General features: G+C 46.0%; 1 protein-coding gene across 7 annotated transcripts in view; it reads left to right on the top strand.

Annotated features, from left to right (window-relative positions):
- The first annotated feature begins 12,938 nt into the window (after positions 1–12,938).
- Positions 12,939–16,566, top strand: part of CNOT1 (CCR4-NOT transcription complex subunit 1) — an 89,014-nt gene continuing 85,386 nt past the window's right edge. For 4 of the 7 annotated variants that reach the window (XM_069456482.1, XM_069456483.1, XM_069456480.1 and 1 more), the window contains exon 1: positions 12,939–13,547. The gene's annotated coding sequence lies outside the window, so the exon portion shown is untranslated. The remainder of the gene's footprint in view (positions 13,548–16,566) is intronic. The other 3 variants (XM_069456486.1, XM_069456487.1, XM_069456485.1) reach the window with 1 other exon arrangement.

Below are 16,566 nucleotides of genomic sequence, written 5' to 3'. Positions count from 1 at the left end.
AGGCTGACTCCAGAGCTCAGAATGTTGAACAAAAACTTACAAGTGTGATAAATGGTGCCCAACGCACCTCGCTTTGCCTTCCACGGAAGCATGCTCAGTGCCAGCTGTCTGCTGGGTGCTTTCTGTGCCAGGGCAGCCTTGCACTGGAAATGGCACGGTCTGAGTCTGCAAGGGATCAGGATGGTGGGCGCTCAGGCAGTGGGAATAGCAGAGAGGCAGCACTTCCCCAGGCTCCCCTGTCCAGGGCAGGTGCATCCTGGGTCCTACCTCTCGGGAATACTGGCTGGCGATGGAGGCAGAGAGGAAGGCACGCAGAATCGCCTGGCCGCCCCTCCTCTCCAGCTCACCCTCCTTGGGTTACTCTCCCTGAGGACTCTCATTTGGAGCACAGTGTGGACCAGGGGCTACTCTGGGGCTGAGAACAGTTGCAGGTGGAAAGGACTTAGTGATCACCCTGGACAAGTCTTCTGTCTTACAGAAGGGGATTCTGAGCCCTAGAGAGGGGGCAGGACTTAGTCTACATGGGAAGGGGATGAGCAGAAGGACAGAGACAGAAGAGTGGATCCTGGGGATGCCTTGTAGGGACGGTGGGGGTGGGGGGGGACTGTGCAGCCCTTCCTTCTTCCAGAAGTCAGCAGCCTGGAGAAAAGTCTCCGGTGCTGCTCCAGAAAGCATTCTGCCTCCGGGAAGAAATGTCCGGAGGAGGAGGGCTGTGTAGACGATCAAAGCCCAAGTATTTCTCCCTTCCTTTAAGTACCCAAAAGAAGACCTTGTCCCTCCAACTAGCTAAAGCTGAGCTCCACCCGGATCTTACAGATGAGAGATAAGCTCTTTCCAAAGGAACTTCATTAGCATTTAAATGTGTGCCAATCTCTCTGTCTTTAAAAGAAAAATATAACCCTCTCCTCCCCTCCAGCTATAGCTTTCCCAGCTTCAGCCCCCTCCTTTCACAGAAATTGCTCTCTTCAAGGTCACCAGTAGCCAAATAGCTGTCGCACAGCCCAAGGACTTTGACCGTCCCCTCCTTGCTTGACTGCTCAAAAACACTGAGTCCTTCAGCTCTCTCCCTCGGGCCTCTTGGGCTGGACTGCTCTTCCTCCTCATATGCTGGAGACTCTTCCACCCTTAGCCTTGAACTCCAGCACTGCTCTTTTTAGGGCCCGGCTTCTGTTCTCTGCAAGCTCCCCCAGGCCAGCAGCTCCACTTGCCTGGCCTGTTAGTGCTGCTGTCCCCAGTTTCCAGACCGTTAGCTCCTTGGGAGCCAGTGGACATCTCCATCTGGGTGAATCACAGGTACCTCCAGCTCCCATACTGAACTCACCATCTCTGCCCCCAAACTCCTGCAGTCTCCCTGTCTCATTGGGAGAAAGGCACCCAGTGGCAGACAGTCCACTTTTTCCTCCCTTCCACACTCCATCAATTGCCAAAGCCGGACAACTTTAGCTCCCACATCTCTTGTGGCCCCAGTCTGTCCATGCTCACGGCACTACCTCCCCAAGACTCCTGCAGTAGCTCCCTAGTTATCTCCCAGCAGCTTTTCCCACTGGGCACCCATCCTTCCTCCACATCACAGCCAGCCTGACCTTAAAACAATGCAAATAGAAGCTTGTCAGCTACCCCACCCAACCCTACTGAAGGCTTCCCAGAGTTCTTAGCATGAAGGGCTGACCACAGCAGCCCTAGCTGTGCCTCTGGCTACCTCTCTGGGCTCCAGCCTTCCTGGTCTTTCAACTCCTCCCAGATGCCCAAAGATGCCAGTATCATCTCTGGAAGACCTAGCACTTTGCTGGAATGTACCCCCTCCTCGCCACTCTACCTACATAATTCCTACTCCTTTCACATCCTCAGGGGAGTCCCTGAATCCCAAGACTGGGTCGCAGACACCCCAAAGCCTTCTGTGCTTCCCCTTTTATTAAAAGTTATCACACTTGCAAGTCTTTGTTCAACAGCTGGCTTCTCTATTAGTCTGTGAGCAACACCAACCAGCATAGACACCTGCAGTGTCTACACTGTTCAGAGCTATGTTTCTTTCAGGACATAGTGAATGTTTAATCCACGAGTGTTGAAAAAATGAGGGTTCTGTCGTGGTGGTAGAGGTGGTGGCTGCGGAGCTGCGATTACTGGCTCATAAGCACCTGATGCACCAGCTCCAAAGTCCGTTCTCTGGCTCCCACCCCAGTGGCTATGTTAGGAAACGCAAATAAGGGTCAGCTGGCCCAAGGGCTGCCTTAAGGAGGAATCCCTTTTGCAGAGGCTGTGGAGAGCAGAGTCGTTGAGTGACCCCTTTCTTTGGTCTCTCTTTGTTCCCCTGATGGTGAACTCTTATTAGCCCTGGTACTAGAACAAGCAGGTTGCTAGCTTCTTTAAAGAGGAAGATCTGGTTTCTCAAGGTCAAGGTAGAGCTGGGCTTCTCCCCACCTCTTAACCCATGTTTCCCCAGCACCTGTGCACAGGCGGTGCCTCAGGATCCAGTGTGGGCTGGGTCTTCCTGGGAGTAGGAAGGGAAGCTCTTCCTCTTCAGTGACTGACGGGTGCTAAAGAGGACCCAGGTTCTGGGTCTGAAAGAAGCTGCGAGTTAGGGGACTATGGAAAGTGAGTGCAGCTGGAGGCAGGGTGGCTGGGAGAATACAAATAGGAAAACTGAGGCTGGGGTCATAAAGGGCTCTACGTGGCTATTTGGGCTCCATCCAAACACCACTTTCTCTAAGAAGCCCCAAAAATGTCTCTGGATTTCTCCCCTATTTCTCTATCCAGGCCTCTGTAGATTTAAAAGAAAAAATCTTTGCTGCTTTTTCTGCTAAAAAAAAAAAAATGCTTATCTATAAATTTTAACTCCAGAGCCGTGTTCCCGGTTTTGAAACACAGCAGAATCATTTGGAGGGCTGATTATTGGGCCCCACCCCGTAGTTTCCGATTTTGTAGGTCTGGGGTGAAATCTAAGAATGTGCGTTTATAGCTAGCTCCCAGATGCTGCTGCTGCTGATCAGGGGATTATACTTGGAGAACCATTGCTCTACAGAAATATATACTGCACTAGCAAGATAACCCGTACTACTTGGCCTATCTCTCTTCTGCATGCGGCTCAGGACACATGGTCCGTGTGGTCAGGCTCTGAAGATGTTTGAGAGCTTCCTGAAGAACACCTCCTTCTTGTTATCTTCCTCAGCTGCTGGTAGAGTTTTCCAGAGGCTGGAGTTTCCCACCTCCCACCCCCCATTCTGCTTCTGTTGGGATGTATCTTGTACTATGAAGCTCCATGCTGCTGTACCAATATAGTGGAATCTGGGAGGAGGGAAGGGGTTAAAAAAACGAGTCTATGTGAGAAGGATGGACAGTAGTATGTTCCTGGAAGTCTCCAGAAGCTGGATTCCAGTGAAGGTTCTGCCCCCAATTTGCTATGTGACCTTGACAAAGTTACTGAGCTCTTTTTGAATCTTCATTTTCCTATCTGCAAAATGGTAGGACAACATTCCCAAGCTTCTATCCTGCCTCCCAGAACTGATGGGAAGGATCTTGACAGTGGTTTGGAAAGAATAAATCTTAGTACAAATTGTACTTCTAAAGGCTTTCTTACATAAAGGAAACTTTGAAAGCCACTTACCCACACCTTTACAGCCCCTCCTATTCCTGTTTTGTTTTAAACAGATGTTTCTATTTGCCTGTGGACAGCATCAACATAGCAGGATTGAGGCCTGACATGGTGGGTCACACCTGTAATCCCAGCACTTTGGGAGGTTGAGGCTGGAGGATCGCTTGAGGACAGGAGTTTGGAACCAGCCTGAGCAACAAAGCAAGATCCCCTCTCAACAAAAAATTAAAACATTAGCCAGGCAGGGTGGCTTGAGCCTGTAGTCCCAGCTACTAGGTGGCTGAGGCAGGAGGATTGCTTGAGCTAAGGAGTTCAAGGCTGTAGTGAGCTATGATCATGCCACTGCATTGCAGCCTGGGTGACAAAACAAGTCCCTTTCTCAATTAAAAAAAAAAAAAGATAACAGGATTGCGGATTCTATATGATCTATAGCCTATTAAGTAGAAATGATTTGTTGGAGTTGATTCTCTTTCAGAGTCATTGATTCATTCATTCATTCATTCAGTATTTATGGAACTCTTACTATGTGCCAAGCACCAGGCTGGGGCAGATTGCTAAGTATTAAAGTCTCTGGATTACAATTAAACTTGTCAAAATGCTTTCTTCTTTATTTGAACCTGGAGTTTGTCATATCCTTTCTTTCACCATCTTTCATTACTCTAACACACCGAGTGCTACAAAGACAAATAAGGACATATCCCTATTCTTAGCCCAGTGAATTAGGCTCAGATTTTTTTTGAACTGGAATGAGCCTCAATATAGAGATTCCCCAATATTTTATTTCAAAGATCTTTGATAATTATTTTCCCTATGGGCTCCATATTTTGGAAGATTTTTGCCTACCAAATGGGATGAACTTATTAAATGATAACTGCTGTAGCTTTTGAGGGGGTGGAGTGGGTAAGAATAAACATTGATTTTGTTATGCTTTTTGAAATACTGAAAGCTACTCACGGGCCCCTCACAAGTGTAAGTTGAGGCCCTATGAAAGTTTAGGGATTCCTGGTCATGAAAAGTCCTTTTCAGGCCAGTGGGGTTGGCTATTCAGCCCACCTTTTTAGGTGCAGGGAGGGGCTGTTATTTTAAGCTATGTATCCAGGAAGAATTCTGGCAAAAAGTACTTCTGGATCATCTCCCAGCGTTGATAATTGTTAACCCACTCATTCTGCAGGTAATATACAGCCTTGAACTGTTCACTAATTATGACTCCCACTGCTTCACTTGACTAGCCTTATGCACGCACGCGGCCATTAAATATGAAATGTCTGATTTCAAATCTAAAGTGTAGTTTATTATATCTCAAACAAGAAATAGTAAAATTAATCAAAGTATGTTCCTAAACTATTGACACAGTTTTGCCATCTTAACAGTAGCTTGTTTATGCCAGTAGCAAAGAAGCCTGGAGAGCAAGTGGTGATGAAATCTCCAAAGGCATTTTCCACAGCTTGTTGAGAACTGAATGTTTTTCCTTGCAAGCAGTGGTCCAAAGCCTGGTAGAAGTGGTAGTCAGTTGGTGCAAGATCTGGTGAATATGGTGGATGACAGAGAGTTCCAAGTCCAGCTGCTGTAGTTTGAGCAGCATTGTTTGTGCAACACAAGGTCGAGCATTGACATCTTGAAAAAGGATTGGCCTGTCTGGCTGGGCGTGGTGCCTCATGCTTGTAATCCTAGCACTCTGAGAGGCCGAGACAGGAGGATCACTTGAGGTCAGGAATTCAAGACCAGCCTGAGCAAGAGTGAGACAGAGAGACCCCATCTCTACTAAAAAAAAAAAAAAAAGAAAAGAAAAAGAAAAACAAAAACAAAGGATTGGCCTGTCTCTATTGACCAATCTCGGCTGCTTAATCACAAGCATCCTCATCATTTGGTCTAATTGGTTGCAGTAGACATCCGCTGTAATGGCCTGACCAGGTTTCATCAAGCTGTAGTGGATAATACCAGCACTGGACCACCAAATAGGCACCATTAGCTTTTTTTGATGAATATTTGCTTTGGGACTGTGTTTCAGCACGTCATCTTTATCCAACTGTTGTGCTGAACAGTTGCAATTGTCAAAAAGGGTCCATTTTTCATCACATGTAACAATACAATGTAGAAATGGTTCGCCTTTATTTTGTGACAGCAAAGAAAGGCAAGCTGCCAGATGATTTGATTTCTTTTTGGAAGCTCCTTGAATTCATGTGTTACTCATCTATCCAGCTTATTTACCTTTGCTGATTAGTTTCTAATGGTTCAGTATTGTTGAACTAGTAACATCAAAACCTTGCTGCTAATTCATGCTTAGGTTGAGATGGATTTGCTTCCACTACAGCTTCCAGCTCATCATTATCCACTTTGGTCTCAGATTGCCCACGTGGCTCATTTTCATCATTCAAATCACCAGAACAGGCCGGGTGAGGTGGCTCACGCCTGTAATCCTAGCACTCTGGGAGGCTGAGGTGGGCGGATCGTTTGAGCTCAGGAGTTTGAGACCGGCCTGAGCAAGAGCGAGACCCCCGTCTCTACTAAAAATAGAAAGAAATTATACTGACAACTAAAAAAAACTATATATATAAAGTTAGCTGGGCATGGTGGCGCATGCCTGTAGTCCCAGCTACTCGGGAGGCTGAGGCAGAAGGATCGCTTGAGCTCAGGAGTTTGAGGTTGCTGTGAGCTAGGCTGACGCCACGGCACTCACTCTAGCCTGGGCAACAGAGTGAGACTCTGTCTCAAAATAAATAAATAAATAAATAAAAATAAAATCACCAGAACAGAACTTCTCGAAGCATCGGCATACTGTGTGTTCATTAGCCTCATCCATCCCAGACACTTCACTGATATTTCGAGCTGTCTGTACAGCATTGGTTCTATGACAGAACTCATATTTGAAAGCAACACAAAATTTTTGCTTATCCATGGTTTCACAAAAATTGTTCTAAAAATATGAAAGATAATCACAAGAAACCATGTGTTTGAAAGAATGAGGATGTACCTTCACAATAAAAATAAAACAAGAAATATCAAAGTGGCCGGGCGCGGTGGCTCACGCCTGTAATCCTAGCACTCTGGGAGGCCGAGGTGGGCGGATCGTTTGAGCTCAGGAGTTCGAGACCAGCCTGAGCAAGAGCGAGACCCCATCTCTACTAAAAAAATAGAAAGAAATTGTATGGACAGCTAAAAATATATATAGAAAAAATTAGCCGGGCATGGTGGCGCATGCCTGTAGTCCCAGCTACTCGGGAGGCTGAGACAGGAGGATCGCTTGAGCTCAGGAGTTTGAGGTTGCTGTGAGCTAGGCTGACGCCACGGCACTCACTCTAGCCTGGGCAACAAAGTGAGACTCTGTCTCAAAAAAAAAAAAAAAAGAAATATCAAAGTGAAATGTCAGAGATAATATCAACTGTCAAACTTAGTACTTAAGGAAATGGGACATTTTAGACTTAAATACCTAATGTAAATTACTAATTATGACTTGTTCTGCTTTTTTTTTTTTTTTGGACAAGGTCTTGCTCTGTCACCTAGGCTAAAGTGCAGTGGCCCAATCATAGCTCACTGTAACCTCAAACTCCTGGGCTCAAGTGATCTTCCTGCCTCCCTTCCCCAGTAGCTGGGATTATGGTTGCACACCACCATGCCTGGCTAATTTTTAAAAATTTTTTGTCAAGACTAGTGACTTGCTTTGTTGTCCACTCTGGTCTTGAACTCCTGGCCTCAAGCAATCCTCCCACCTTGGCCTCCCAAAGTGCTGGGATTACAGGCGTGAGCCACTACATTTGGCCACTTGTTCTGTCTTTTGCTTCTCCCAAGGAGTGATGTGCTGTGGTGGCACCACACTGTACTCTAGCCCTGGTGACAGAGTGAGACACTGTCTCCAAAAAACAAAACAAAACAAAGAGGAATGTAAACGTCTTGAAGTCAGAGGCCTCTTTTTCTCAGACTTCTAAGACTCTAGACTATATTTGGAAGAGATTAAATGTCTGATGGATTTATAACCCAGAGAGGGAAGTGCAGAACAGGAAAGAGGAGTTTGGAAGACAATTTTCAACTTATTGCTCCCCTCCCCACCTCTAGTTCAGAATACGTTGTAAGTTTACCTCTCTAAGCTCCTTAAAATGATAGTAGAGAAGGGTGCTGGGTAAAAGATGTTAAGTGTAAGCAGGGGGCTGAGATAGTGCCTGGGGAAAAGTCTGTAAGACTAAATGAGAACTGTCTGCCCAGGCAGGGGCCCAGAGGAGCGAAGGATGAGTAGCTGCTCCAGGCTTCTGCAATCACTTCAAAGAGCCGGTCTGTAATCAGAAATAGCACAGGAAATTGGAGCAGAGTCACAGAACCTGTCTAACTCTGAAGTCCATCAATACTCCCAAGGTCTGCTTATCTGTCTAGAGCCCAGGAAGGTTTCTCAGACCTGTCCCAACTTGTTTGCAAGCTTCCATTTTCAGATAACCCTAAACTAACCATGAGTCAAAGGAGATGCTATGTAGCCTTTCCGATTTCCTCCCTAGCTCCCTCCTTGTTCTCTCACAAAAAGAGGCATTAGGAGAAATAACCATAAAATAAAAAAAAAAAAAAATCAAAGCTTCCTACGTAGTCTTAGAACAAAACTGCCCACTTAAAGAGAGACCTTGGAAGTCACCTCAACAGCAGGGTTTCCAAACCACACTTCGAGTGTGGTGGGTGAGAACGTGTAACCCTTGCTCTGCCATTGACTAGGTATGTAACTTTGGGCAAGTGACTCAACCTCTCTAAGCCTCAGTTTTATGATCTATAAAACAGGGTAAATAACTCAGACCCTACCACACTAGGTCCTGAAGTTTGGATGAGATAAAATATGTAAAGTTGTACTTTTAGAAAACACCAGTTGATTAAAAAAAGAAAACCAAAAACAAAACCACATGCATATATGAATTCCAGGACCTTGTAGTGAGTCCTTGGCTTCCTAGGAGTCCACAGCCCACAGTTTGGAAGCATAATATTTGTCCAATATAATAATAAAGAGGGGAAACAAGGTCCGGGGAAGGGGAGTGACTTAAGATTACACAGAAATTTCGTGGCATAGCCTAGTTAGGACTTAGGTTTCCGAATTTCTCAGCGGGCTTTTTGCAGTGTGCCTCCCTGAACATCCTCTAGGCTACAGCCACCAAAGTCCTACCAAAGTCTGGGGGGCCAAGGAGTCAGAGGGCTTAGAGCTAGGCAGTGGTAATGGGCTGGAAGGAGATCACGATTTAGAGTCAGGCTGCCCATGAGTGGCTTTGGATAGGACAGAGAATCCTTTAATTAATTAGTTAATTAATTAAGTTTTAGAAATGGGGTCTCACTATGGACCTACTCAGGATGGAGTACAGTAGCTATATACAGGCATGATCATGGCACACTACGGCCTCTCACTCCTGGGCTTAAGTGATTTTCCTGCCTCAGCCTCCCAAGTAGTGAGGACTATAAAAGTATGCCACTGTGCCCAGCTCCTACAGAGAATCCTAATGTAGTCAAACTACTGTAAATGGAAGTTACTGACTCACCTGAAAAATGGGACTGAAGACCAGGAATATGGAATAATAAGGCCTTGTACTTTTGCTCACCTTTCTTCCAAGCACCTCCAAACATTTTATAACATAGTTTGCATAGATCTTAAAGCCTCAAAGTTCTTTGTCTTCTAGGTATTTTTTCTCCCTCTTCCTTAACCCAATTCAATAAGGCTTTTGTTTCCCAGCATTTACATTTCCGTCTCTGGGCTATTTTGAGAAACAAAGAATTTTGTTAAATTCTTTCAGAGCCTGAGATGCACAATTAATAGGGGAGTGAAGGACTGGAAGAAGGCTGAGGAAAGAGGCCAGGTGAGTAATTAACAGCTGGCTGAAATATCTTGTTTCTAAATATAGTACATTTGAACCCCAACCCACATAATTGCTGACTTATCAGGTGATTCAGTGAATCCTTTGTGAAGGTCTCTAGTAAAATAGTTTGTCTCAGTGTGATTTCCAATTATGTCTTGCAGTAAAATGAAAAGGTGTACCAGGTGATCTCCAATGCCCCTTCCAGTTTGTAAATATTCTGTGAGTCTCTCAGTTTTCCTTTTTCTTTCTTTCTTTTTTTTTTTTTTACAAGACAGTGTCTGTTGCCCAGGCTGGAGTAGTGCAGGGACGCGATCATAGCTAACTATAACCTCGAACTCCTGGGCTCAAGTGATTCTCCTGCCTTGGTCTCCCAAAGTGCTGGGATTATAGGTGTGTGCCCAGCCTCAGCTTTTTATTAGGATAGAAGCCACCCAGAATTCTGACACACAGTAGGAGGACTTTGATCTCCAGGCTATTGCACAAATATTGTAGTACTTGGCTGAGTCCTCCGGACACCTCAAATTCAAAGAGTGGTGTTGGTGTAGATCCAGGGCAGGTGCTGGCTGTGGATACAAGGATTTCCTGGAGCAGCCTCAGTTTAAAGTAGCAAAGACAGGCTGAAGTGGGGAAAAGCAACTTATCTTTATTTCACCTTATCTTTATTTTAAGAGATCTATGCTTGAGACCTGAACTAGTTATAGAATTACAGAGTTGCCCTTAGACAGTTGACTTCTATGGGTATTGCTTTCTGTTTCTTTTTAAAAAAAAAATATTTTAAATTATGCAAATAAAACAGGAATACATCCACTTTGTAAAAAGTTCAAACAGTGAAAAGCAAAAGTTTCCATTACCCTTCCTCATTCCCACTCATCTCCCCAGGGATAAACATTGGTGTCAACTGGGGGAAGGGGGTATCTTTCCAAATTTTTTAGTGCATTCAGTTATATGTAAATATAGTTACTTTCTTTCACACAAATGGCAACATACTGATTATACTATCTTTTTTTTCCTATTCTGTACCTAGCTTTTTAAGAACTTTTAACATTTTTTAATTTAAATTTTTTTTATTTTGATAGATTTAGGGGGTACAATGCAGATTTGTTACATGGATATATTGTGCAGTGGTGAAGTCTGGTGCATTTAACTTTTTTATTTAACAATAAACCTTGGAACCATTTCTTATCAGTATATATACATTTACCTCATTCTTTTAAAAAATTTCATACTATTCCTTATATAGCAATACCATACATTTATTGAACCGTTCCCTATTAATTCCAATCTTTTGGGTCCCCAGAAACAATGCTTCATTGAATATCCATATACACTCATCTTGGTACACATTTGCAGTGTTCATCTGTGGAATAAATTCTTAGATAAGGAATTACTGGGTCAGCGGGTTTGCGCATTTTCAGTTTTGAAAAACTCAGCTAAAATGCTTCTATCCATAGAGGTTTTAGCAATTTTTACTAGCAACAGTGCAGGGAGGCCGGGCGCGGTGGCTCACGCCTGTAATCCTAGCACTCTGGGAGGCCGAGGCGGATGGATCGCTCAAGGTCAGGAGTTCGAGACCAGCCTGAGCAAGAGCGAGACCCCGTCTCTACTAAAAATAGAAAGAAATTATATGGACAACTAAAATATACATAGAAAAAATTAGCCAGGCATGGTGGCGCATGCCTGTAGTCCCAGCTCCCGGGAGGCTGAGGCAGTAGGATCACTTAAGCCCAGGAGTTTGAGGTTGCTGTGAGCTAGACTGACGCCACAGCACTCTAGCCCGGGCAACAAAGCGAGACTCTGTCTCAAAAAAAAAAAAAAAAAAAAAAAAAACAAACAGTGCAGGGAAGGGCCTTATTCCTCATCTTTGATCTGTTTATGGGGCCTTTTATCACTATGATTACAATGTTGTAAGTCAATCTCTCCGTTTACTACTTTTTTTTCCTTCTTTCTTTCTTTCTTTCTTTTTTTTTTTTTGAGACAGAGTCTCCCTCTGTTGCCCAGGCTAGAGTGTCCGGCATCAGCCTAGCTCACAGCAACCTCAAACTCCCGGCCTTAAGCGATTCTCCTGCCTCAGCCTCCCAAGTAGCTGGGACTACAGGCACGTGCTACCACGCCCGGCTAATTTTTTTTCTATTGTTAGTAGAGACAGGGTCTTGCTCTTGCTCAGGCTGGTCTAGAACTCCTGACCTCAAGCGATCCTCCCGCCTCAGCCTCCCAGAGTGCTAGGATTACAGGCGTGAGGCACTGTGCCCAGCCCGTTTCCTCCTTTTTCAACATTTAATTGCTCACATGCCTACCACGTGCCAGGCACTGTGCTAGATGCTGGGAATAAAGCTATGAATGAGACGGAAGTGAACCGTGTCTGTATGTGGGGTCCCTGGCTCGGACATAGTTGCTTGGAAACACAAGGCACTCAGTAAATGTTCGCTGAAAGACTTGGCCTCTAACCAAGGAAAGGCAGGTGTGAAAAAGTATTTTTAGGCCATTAGGCTAAGTGAAATAAGCCAGTCACAAAAAGACAGATGCTGCATAATTCCTCTGATAGGAGATACCTACAGTAGTCAAACTCAGGTGGGCACGGTGCCTCATGCTTAAAATGCCAGCACTTTGGAAAGCTGAGCTCAGAGGATTGTTTGAGACCAGCCTGGGCAACACAGCGAGACCATGTCTCTAAAGAAAGAAAGAAAAGAAAGAAGTCAAACTCTTAGAAACGGAAAGAAGAATGGTGGTTGTCTGGGGTTTAGGGGAGAGGGAAATGAGAGGTGTTAAACAACTATGGGTATAGGTTCAGTTTTGCAAGATGAAAAAGTTCTAAAGATCTGTTAAACAACAATATGGCATATAATTAAGACTACTGTCCACTTAAAATGGATAAGATGGTAAATTTCATGTTTTTAGCACAATTTTTTAAAAAAGTATTTTAGGCACAAAAGGTGGTATGAGACTGATGGCCAGGCAACAAGCTACTGAGCCTAGCCTGAGGACGTGGGTGAGGAGGCGGATAGGTTTTTTTCAAAAGGTAGAAGAGCTACCCAGGCTCCTTTGGGAACAGGTGACCATAAAATCTTACAAACTATTAATACTACACAGAACAAACAAATCATAGCAAAAGACGTCTCTATGCTTTTTCCCTCCAGAGTAAAGGGCATGTGTATTCTCCCTTACATGAGGCCAGGAAGAGAACTGGAGTTTCAGACCTCTCTGTAAGGCTTCCCTTCTTTCCTAGGCACAACTAGAAGAGAAAGTTCCCTTGACTAAAACGAAGGAAGCTAGGACCAGGTGGGAGCCTGCGAGACTACGTTCTGGGGGATGCACCCTCCTCCAAAGACTCAGCCAGTGACGGAAGGAAACGTATAAGTTCTGCGACCGGAATGGGGCGGGGGCGCGACTACATATCCCAGGATGCAAAGCGCCCCGATTCTAGTCACAGCCTGGCTGGCTTGCTTTCTGGCCGGTGTTCCCCGCCAAAGGGACACAAGGGGAGGGGAATGTTTCGATTGGGAATCCCCGCAGTCTACTGGACCGTGACATTTCGAAAGAGGAAGGAAAGTGGAGGAAAGCTGCTTCACTGTAACTCAAAGTAGTTCCCGCGCAGGGTGGCGAGGAGGCACGGACCCTCTCCATAATTTATTGTTTCTCAGAGGCAACGCCAGGTCCCCGTTGGTCGAAGACCTCGAGGGCAAGTGAGAAGTCCACGAAGCTCCAATCGAAGTTATCAGTTTCTCCCCATTGGCCCTCTCCTCGAGCGCAGGCGCGAGGTCTCGGACTTCAGTCCCTAGGGGCTGGTGAGCGGCAATTGGCCAAAGCCCGCGAAGTAGGAGTCTGGATTGGTAGTTGCTAGCAGAAGCCTGGTTTCTTCCTCGACTTCTGCAAGTGATAGTGTGTGATTGGTTTAAATCCGCGGGCACCTGTCGGTGATTGGGCGGGAGCCACGAGAGGGCTGCGGTCATTGGCTGGTGCTGGAGCCATCCCTCCTCGGGCGGGCAGCGAATGATGAAATGGGAACGGGGAGGGGAAAGGCCGCGACGTGAGCGCGCGACCTCCGGCGCCATTTTGTAGAGAAACAAGCGGAGTTAACCGAAGAGGGGGTCGAGAGCCGGAGTCGGGGACCCAGGAGTTTCCTGTGTCCAACGCCGCCGGAGCCGCCTAAGGTGAGGTGGGCTGCGGTCAGGGGCCGGGTTACGCTGGCGTGTCAGCTTGAGAACACGAGTGCCGGTGGGAGGAGGACCGAGGGTGGACTTGGGGCCACTGGAATCGTTTCTCGGAGCTGCGGGGAGTGAGGGGCAGCCGGGACGGGGAAGTTGGGCGAGGCGGGAGAGGGCCGACTGTCTCCCCACGTTTGCGGGGGCTTCGCGCTTTGAAAAGAAGAGGGCGGCGCGAAGCCTCCAGGAAGTGGAGGGCAGAGCGCGGGGCAAGACCCTGGGTGGCCCCCGACCGGGGCCTGGAGGCTCCGAGGGCGGCGGTGGCGGCAGTTCGGGCCGCTGAGTCTTGCTTGGCACCTTTCTGAGACCCCACGAGCTCTTCAACTGTTCCTTTCTCTCCGTGCTCCCGGATGGGTGCACTGGCCATCGGCTCCCGAGGCCTAGCTCCTCGGGCCAGGGAACTCTGTTTGGAGTTGTTGCAGGTTCCTAATTCTTTTCCGTGTACCCGGAGCTGCCGCTCTCTCCCCGCTCTCCTCCTCCAGCACGTTGTCAAACCTCCTCCTTGTTTCGGGTGTCCGCCAGTGGGAAAGGCGGGCGGGAGCGAACACTTCCTTATTGCTACTTGCCACAGGTTTTGTTCCACTCGCGCGCCCGGGCGCTCACACTTTCTCCGAAGTCGGCCCCCACCCACCCTGTCCGGTGTCTGCAGTAGTGGCGCTTTTGCTCACCCAGGGGAAGTGTCCCCGCTAGAGAGCTGAGCGCTTGCGGGGCTTAAGGCTGGTGGGAGTTGCTGCTGCGGGTCTTGTAGAGGTTACTTAAGGCCAAACACACAAATAATGTGCTTTTTCTGTACCACACTCTCTGCAGAATTCACCCAACCATGCTCACACATACTGTCCCCATGAGGAGTGAGCTTTGTAGGTTAAAAAAGAAAATACTTGATAACTGTGCGTTTGAATGTGTTGTATGTAAAATAAACTTCATGACACGTACGCTTTTCCCCCGAAGTCACCCAAACAAATGTCACATTTCTTAGGACTCTAATAAATTAAAGTCTTACTTTTTTTCCTGAAAACTGAGTAACAATACTTAATCTCTTTGCCTGTTTCTTTACAATTCGATCGTCTGTGACCACTTGGGTGTTTTTTTTTTTTAAGTCAATAATCGAGTAAATACACTTTTTTCGAAAAAATTCTGAACATTTTCCTGCTGACAGCCCTTTGATAGGAATAGAGTAGGGGATACATGGAGGGAAAAATGGGGGAGGGCAAGTAAAATATTAGGAGGTAGGTTAAACAGATTAAGAACAAATTTGTTTTTGTAGAGGTACTTGGGTTCAATACTTATTGATCTATTGTTCAGGTTGGCATTCTTACCCTTTGAAAGATTGGCAGCACAGTATTTTAGCTATTAATAAGATATATGGTAACAGTTTAAATAGTTATGTTTTGGGACACTGCAAATTGTTACCTTGTCTAAGGAGCAAATGGGTTGATGATACATAAAGTTTTGGGCGGCTGGCTGTGTTGTGACTGAAATGATGGCATGATGATAAAACTTGTTTGGAGAGTTGGTCCCTTTTCAACAAGTGTGGGTCCCAAGTCTATTAGTGGAAACTTAAGTCTAGAATTGAGGCACAAAGACTTAACCATTTATAACAGAAAGTATTTCCTTTTCTTACCTAAGATTGTGATCTTTGAAGTTTTAAGGCAGGGTTTTGTGGCATTAGGGTGGAACAGAATGGAAATACGCTCTTCTTAGTTCCTAACTCACTTGAATGGATCCCTGGCTTAGTTTTCTTTTTCTCCAGTCTCTGAATTTTCTACTGGGGGTTTAAATCCTGGTCTCTTTAATGTAGATCTTGTCAAGCCAAGTACTGTAACATCCTTATTTGGAGTTAAGACATTTAAAAAAAAGGAACGATGTCAAAACAGAAAAGGAGGCCGAGTCGGGAGGATCACTCGAGGTCAGGAGTTCAAGACCAGCCTGAGCAAGAGCGAGACCCCGTCTCTACTAAAAATAGAAAGAGGCCGGGCGAGGTGGCTCACGCCTGTAATCCTAGCACTCTGGGAGGCCGAGGTGGGCGGATCGTTTGAGCTCAGGAGTTCGAGACCAGCCTGAGCAAGAGCGAGACCCCATCTCTACTAAAAAATAGAAAGAAATTATATGGATAGCTAAAAATATATATAGAAAAACTTAGCCGGGCATGGTGGTGCATGCCTGTAGTCCCAGCTACTTGGGAGGCTGAGACAGGAGGATCGCTTGAGCTCAGGAGTTTGAGGTTGCTGTGAGCTAGGCTGACGCCACGGCACTCACTCTAGCCTGGGCAACAGAGTGAGACTCTGTCTCAAAAAAAATAGAAAGAAATCAGCCAGACCTGGTGGTGCATGCCTGTAGTCCCAGCTACTGGGGAGGCTGAGGCAGTAGGATTGCTTGAGCCCGGGAGTTTGAGGTTGCTCTGAGCTAGGCTGACGCCATGGCACTCTAGCCCGGACAACAGAGTGGGACTCTGTCTCAAAAAAAAAAAAGAAAGAAAAGAAGAAAAAAAAACAGAAAAGGAAGTGTCTGCTATCTCCTTCAAAACATGTTTTATAGCCTAATCTCAAATTATCCTTGCATGTTACTTTTTCTAAGGTATATTTTTGTATTCTGAGCTAGTTGTGAGAAGCTTTCTTTTTAACCAACTTAAATTTATGAACTTGATTACCTCACTCTATGATGTAACAAACAAATCTCGATACCATAGAAGAATTTGTTCCTAATAAATTTTTTTTTTTTTTTGAGACGGTGTCCAGCTCTGTCTCCCAGGCTAAAGTGCAGTTGCATCATCATAGCTCTGAAACCTCACACCCCTGGGCTCAAGCAGTCCTCCTGCCTCAGCCTCCCCAGTAGCTGGGACTATAGGTGCACACCACAACTGGCTAATTTTTCTGTTTTTGTAGGGATGGGGTCTCACTTAGGCTGGTCTCGAACTCCTGGCCTCAAATGATCCTCTCGCCTTGGCCTTGGAAGTGTTAGGATTATAGGT

Source organism: Eulemur rufifrons, chromosome 23, assembly GCF_041146395.1.
Source record: "Eulemur rufifrons isolate Redbay chromosome 23, OSU_ERuf_1, whole genome shotgun sequence".
In the NCBI taxonomy this organism is placed as follows: domain Eukaryota; kingdom Metazoa; phylum Chordata; class Mammalia; order Primates; family Lemuridae; genus Eulemur; species Eulemur rufifrons.
The sequence above is the reverse complement of the archived record's forward strand: the minus strand, read 5'-3'. Positions and strand labels throughout refer to the sequence as shown.